This window comes from Seriola lalandi, unplaced genomic scaffold, assembly GCF_002814215.2.
Source record: "Seriola lalandi dorsalis isolate HSWRI2012SDOR001 ecotype SW California unplaced genomic scaffold, Sedor1 jcf7180002054544, whole genome shotgun sequence".
Lineage (NCBI taxonomy): Eukaryota > Metazoa > Chordata > Actinopteri > Carangiformes > Carangidae > Seriola > Seriola lalandi.
Window position 1 is genome coordinate 5,024,296 of NW_019525097.1, and position 6,005 is coordinate 5,030,300.

Below are 6,005 nucleotides of genomic sequence, written 5' to 3' on the forward strand. Positions count from 1 at the left end.
ATTGGTGTCGACCAAAAAGAAGATATCAGCTGAAGCATAAGCTGAAATATAAGCACCGAAAGCAGTTGGAGTAAATTGTGTTTGGACACTCAAAGTTGTCAAAGTTGATGTTCAAATGTGAAGACCTGAGGCCTGAAAGGATTTGAAGTGTCAGTCAAAAAAGTGTGAGCATTGGAAGCATCTGACATGCCAGGTGAAGGGTAAGAGACGAAAGCAGTTGAAATGCCATCTGATTTGCAACCACTCTCTGTCTTTGCCACGATCTTGAAAAAAAGGATGTTTACTTGATAATCAAAGGTTAAACAGATTTGGTCATGTAAATGCCTTTTCAACTGTTAGGTATTAACTGCCCTTTAATGCTCTGTAGTCCAGTATCCAAACATGACACACGACATGATACACAAGTTGCTTTTACTTCATTGTTGGACACGTTTTTAACACGATTCATTTTTCATATGTTGGTGTAAGGATGACCGATATTGACTGAATATGAAATCTACGACGTGTTCACCAATTTACATGTTGGGGACAGTTGCAGGGTCTTATGAGATCTTCAGATATTACATGACTATTTTAGGGTATTCTCAACATGTGATGTTTCAAATCTAAAATATGCGTCAAACTCTGAAACTCACGGTTGTCACATCTTGTCACTTTGTACAGGAAATTGTCTTTCCATCCAGTAAAAATCAAAAAATAAACAAAGGCAGTCATGGAGTGACAGTATTTCAGAGGGAGGCACCATAATGCATCGACAGACTGGGCTGACAGTTTTTCTTTTTTTTGGGGGGGGGGGGGTTCTCAAAGCTCAGAGAGTTTGTACAATGATAGTCACACAGCCCGAGCATTAGTGATGAACAGAATGTTACTTTGGAAAGCTGTGTCAGTGCTCGGTTAAGATCTCGCTCATTCAATTAAACTGCCTAATGAAGCGTATGAAATAGATTTAAAATGACAGTAAGAGAGATAATCAGCCCATCAAGTTTCAAGAGGTTAAACGTGTTTGTAGCTGCGTGTTGTTCTGTGTTACAGACTAACGGGCTGGAAGCTGATAAATATGCAGAAAGTAAACGGGCATAGGTCGACAGGCTGTTCAATCTTTGGCAGTGGCCGTCCTTGCTGTCGCTGGACATGTTGCTTTTCAAGCTGTTGAGTCTGCAGTGGGCCCATCTGTGCCATTCCCTCTTAGAAACCATCAGTAGCAACATTTTTCTATTTCTTAAATCCTCAGCATTGATAGAGAGGTGAAGTTAATGGCCAGATGGGATGAAGTCCTGGGAGCGAGGGGGCAGTCTTCTGCATATTAAACACAAAAAACAGCAATTAGTAAATGGGCTAATTTGTAATTCAAACAGAGTCTCCTGGGTCTTTTCTAAATGAATGTATGTATGACAACTAGTTTCTAAGGTTACATAAGGTTAAGCTCTTACTGTGCTGCTAAGTGTGACATTGAGTCTGCACCTTGCTGAAGAAAGGAAGTGGTTTGGGTCTTTCATCTGGGCCAGCGAGTATCGCACCATGATCAGTCACATTTTCCATGCTGAGCACCAACAACAAAAAAAGAAAAAGGGGGGGGTTAACCACTTGACTATGTTCTACATCAAAGTTCTCATATCATGTGTGTGATCTCTAAACAGACACACAAAGCCTCACTCTGTCATGTTTTCCATCGGCTGACATTTATAAAAGGAAGACAGTCGACTCAATCCAGCTCAAGATCTCGTGAAAGGGAGAAAAGGGTTGTAAAATGAGGTTTCTTATCCTGTTGAACATTCAAAATGAATAATAAAAAGCTTATAACATCTATAAACATTTAATCGGCAGCTATCATTTTAACATCCACCTGCTCCCAGTTTCATACTACAAGACGATACTTTCTTTCCATTTCTTACTATAAGAAATTACTGGTATTTTGCGATCTGTCCATATTCATGTAAAAACAAAAATATGCACAAAACAATCCAAGCAAATATCTTGAACTGCCACAAAAACAAATATAGTTGTTTTTTTCACTCAGAAGACAGAGCTCCTTGTTCAAAAACTGCAGGTAGACGATAGGACAAGTATTACCTCATGTACGATATTTGAACACAGGAAACATCAGTAGATAAATTAAACATTGTGGTTAGTTTAATTCAGTAATTGCATGATGACAGAATAAGAATACGTTTATATTTAGCCAAGTTATAAAGCATGTTGTTGAGTTTACAGCCTTCATAAGTAACCCTGTCTCCTGGAATTTATGTTTCCATTAATTTATAAAACGTTTTCACACAGTGCCAATTGAATTACATTTTTAGCCAAGCTAGTGGCAAAGCTGCAGGGATGGTCATTTCGAGTCTGGTTGTTCCACCACTTTTTTCCCGGCTGAAATATCTCAACAACTATTGGATGGATTGGCATTAAATTTTGTAAAGACATTCATGGTTGCACAGGGGACGATTGTATCAACTTGGTGATCTTCTGACTTCGAAATTTTAATTTGTCAAATATTTTGGTTCATGATCAAATACCTGCAAAAGCTACGACATTCCCGTCATCCACTGCTGTACTTTGTGATTTGTGCTAATTAGCAAAAGTTGTTTTTCTCACAAGATGCAAAACTATATCCACTTGTAGCAATGAAAGTATGATGAAAATTTCCTTAGGTTGTGCTTAAATACTCAAAGCACCTGGTTAACGTTCAGGAAAATGAGACAGGATGTGTTTACTTGTTAACATTTAACCAAAAACACGGCCATTCCCTACCCCTAACCAAAGAGACAAAACCCAACCAAACGTGGGATTCAAGATATGAACCTGGGTCTACACACTTTGTACAGCCAAACGTCTACCCCAAACCTCAAACCATACTATTCCACAATGTTGCCAATCAATGTAATTCAGGCAGCAATGTTTCCTTCGTGACATATTTATAAAAACAAATTAGTAATACATGAACATAATTTCTCAGAGCCAGGCTGTTTTGATTCAGAAATCTTTGATCTACAGTAATAAGCACGAGTCCCTCTAGGAACCAGCACGACTTCCAGGTAATGCTGCTTCACTGTTCCTGATCATCGTCACTAACATGTCATCATGCAATAACCACAAACTCCTGATCAAAACACCAATCTCTGATCAAATCATTTTCACTGTTTTGATGGTCTAAACTTGATTCTTGGTAATCCCTTCAGTCTTTTGTGATGCAGCCCACTCATTCACTTTGTACTGAAAAAGAGTGTCTTATTACTGCAGATCCAAAAACTCTCAGTAAGAGAGAGAATATTATGCTGCCTGTGTGACAAACATTTGGCCAGATAAAACCAGCCACACAGGCAGAACTGGTTGAATTTACATAACTGCTCAGGTCATGCTGCATCCAGTGTTTGAATTCCCAACAGATCTCTTAAATGTTTGCTCTAAGTGTCTGCTTCTTATTCATCAACACATATTTCTAGCCTTACAACTGAATAACAATATCTAAATGTTTATGGATGTTAATAATGTATTATTTTCCACATATATACGTTCTGTTGTTATATAACTATTCCCCAATACTTTTTACGAGCTAACAAAAGCAACCCACGAGGCAAAATTCTGCATTCAAAATCCTACTTAGGTAAACGTATAGATTTATCATCAGCTAAATGTGTTTTAAATAGTTTACTGATATATTATTCTCTGTTACTATTAGATTGTTAATTCTGTAAATGTGTAACCAGAACTTTACTGCTGAAGTTGGTTGAGGTGGAGCTGGTTTGAATGACTTTAAATAAAGTAAAGGTCATTTAGCCCAGTGGTTCACGACTTTGGGGTCAGGCTCCTCTCAAAGGGTCACATCATAAATCCAGGGGTTGAGGGTGGGGTCAATTTTATTTACATATGCTGCCCAAAATAACACATTTGCCTCAGAGGGTTTTCTTTTAATCCTTGAAAATAATTCATTTTATATTAACCTTTTGGATTTTACATGATTCTTTAATCATTTGGTGATTAGAAATCACAAAACACACAAAAGAAAAACAAGACCGTGGTAAATATTCATGTTTTGTGGTCCTGAATAAAAAAACAAAAACATCAAACTTTCTCCTCTAAAGGTGCTTGTTCACTTACCCTTTATCACACAGTGAAACAGGAGTCGCTGGGAATCCAATCTGAATAGGCTTTGATCAGCTGTGTCCATTTAAAAATAACTGTACAGGGGGCTAATAATAGCAGCAATAATACATGCCCCGCATTGTTTGAGGTTGCCAATGCGGATAAATAGAGAGCTCCGATTATATTTGGGGTCTGAAGCCAGCGAGACCCTTTAACCGCAACATGGGTCCTGTCATATGGGACTGTATAGTCAGCCAACTTGGCACTTGCTTGAGAGCGCTCCTGCCAAAGACACCTACTTATTACCACCAATAATGTTACTTCTCCATCCAGCACACAGGTCATTTGTGTTGTCTTACACAAGCAAGAATCTCTCTTCACAGGCCATTATGCATTTCCAGCAGCTTTAAAAAGAAAAATGAGTTAAACCAAAGAGTAATAAATAATATGAGACTGACTCGTCACATTGGCACACTGCCCCGAATGTCTGATGTCATTTGACTTGATCTAACTCGGGTTGCTTAACCGGTTTTAAAGGGAATAATAACGAGAACTGGTACTGTCAGGTGTGTGTCATGGCCTGGTTAATATTTAAGTTAAACTGAGTCATTTACAGTGTAAACCACACTGATTCTGCCTTATGTGCTGTGACATATTGCTGTCAGCAAAGTCAAACTTACTGTAGGTTTGGATTGTTCATCTATGTAAACTCCTCGCAAGCGATTTTAGTGATAACTATAACTTTGGGGGAAACTAGAAAGAAACTTGACGGACAAAATTAAGCAATATCAAGATGAAGGAACGGAGGGAATAAGAAAATCTAGAAGTGGTTTGTTTGTTCAGGAAGGTGCAGATATCATCTAGTGAACTCAGCAAGCTTTTGAATGATTCATCTGGAAAAAGCTGACCAGAAAGATGTGAAGAAATTTAATCAAAGTCGAAAAGAATTCACGAGAAATTAAGATGCTTCAATACGAGGAAATCCAATATTGTAGCCAAGCTATTGCAGGAAGTGTTTTTATCTCTGCTCAGAAGGAGATGTTGTTCAGTCCTGGCTGTCTGTCCGTGTCCGTGTCTTTGTCTATTATATATTATACTGGAAACTTTATACATGCTGAGATTTATATTTGACACTAACGATGATGATATATACATGTTAAGGCACAGTTTGTATTTATAACTGGAAAGCACAGTATATAATTTATCATTTGTAGTTACACTAGATGTTTTAGTTACAGGGTGACATTTTTTCAGACATATGATTGATTTAACTGTTCAGAGTGATGGTGTGTGGAAGGAAATGTGGCTGTTTATCTTGTTCTAGAGTAATATGCAAAAACTTTTAGGCTCATTAGATGTGTCGGATAGTCTGGTTCTGCTCGAGGTTTCTGCCTCTTAAGAGGAAGTTTTTCCTTGCCACTGTCGCCTAGTGCTTGCTCCTGGTGGGAGTTGTTGGGTCTCTGTAAATAATATTTACATATAAGTGTATTGTATAATGATACAAATAAAAATTTACTTGACTTGAGATGTTTAGATTCATTAATTCGACCCCAGACACACAGTCAGAGTCATAAAGAGCTACTAAAAATACTGACCTGCACCATTACACAAAAACAATTTCATAGTAATTAAATAATTTACTCTCATAAACAATGTTATATATCATCTATACATATAGACACATGTCTAAGAGGCTTTTGCTTTATTTCCCTCTGCCACTTCAGTGTCAAACAGCTCTGTTATGTTCTTCTAAGGCTCCATTTTACTGTACAGTAAGAGTTTACGAGCAGCACGTGAAGGCACCGTGGCTTCTTCCTCGAGCCTCCTGGAACGACTTTTGATTGGCTGCCAGTGACATCATCGCTGCTTGTACGTGGGACTGAAGGCAGTTCAAGCGACAACCAGCCCCCCCTCCCCTCCCCTCC

The 6,005-nt window shown here is 38.3% G+C and overlaps 1 long non-coding RNA gene across 1 annotated transcript; it reads right to left on the reverse strand.

Moving 5' to 3' along the window:
- Window positions 1-394: 394 nt before the first annotated feature.
- On the reverse strand, window positions 395-4,495 carry LOC111661357 (uncharacterized). The gene is made up of 3 exons (XR_002761216.2): window positions 4,096-4,495; window positions 1,431-1,540; window positions 395-1,296 (listed from the first exon to the last, which is right to left on the reverse strand). It is a non-coding gene; the product is annotated as an uncharacterized LOC111661357 (long non-coding RNA).
- Window positions 4,496-6,005: the final 1,510 nt, after the last annotated feature.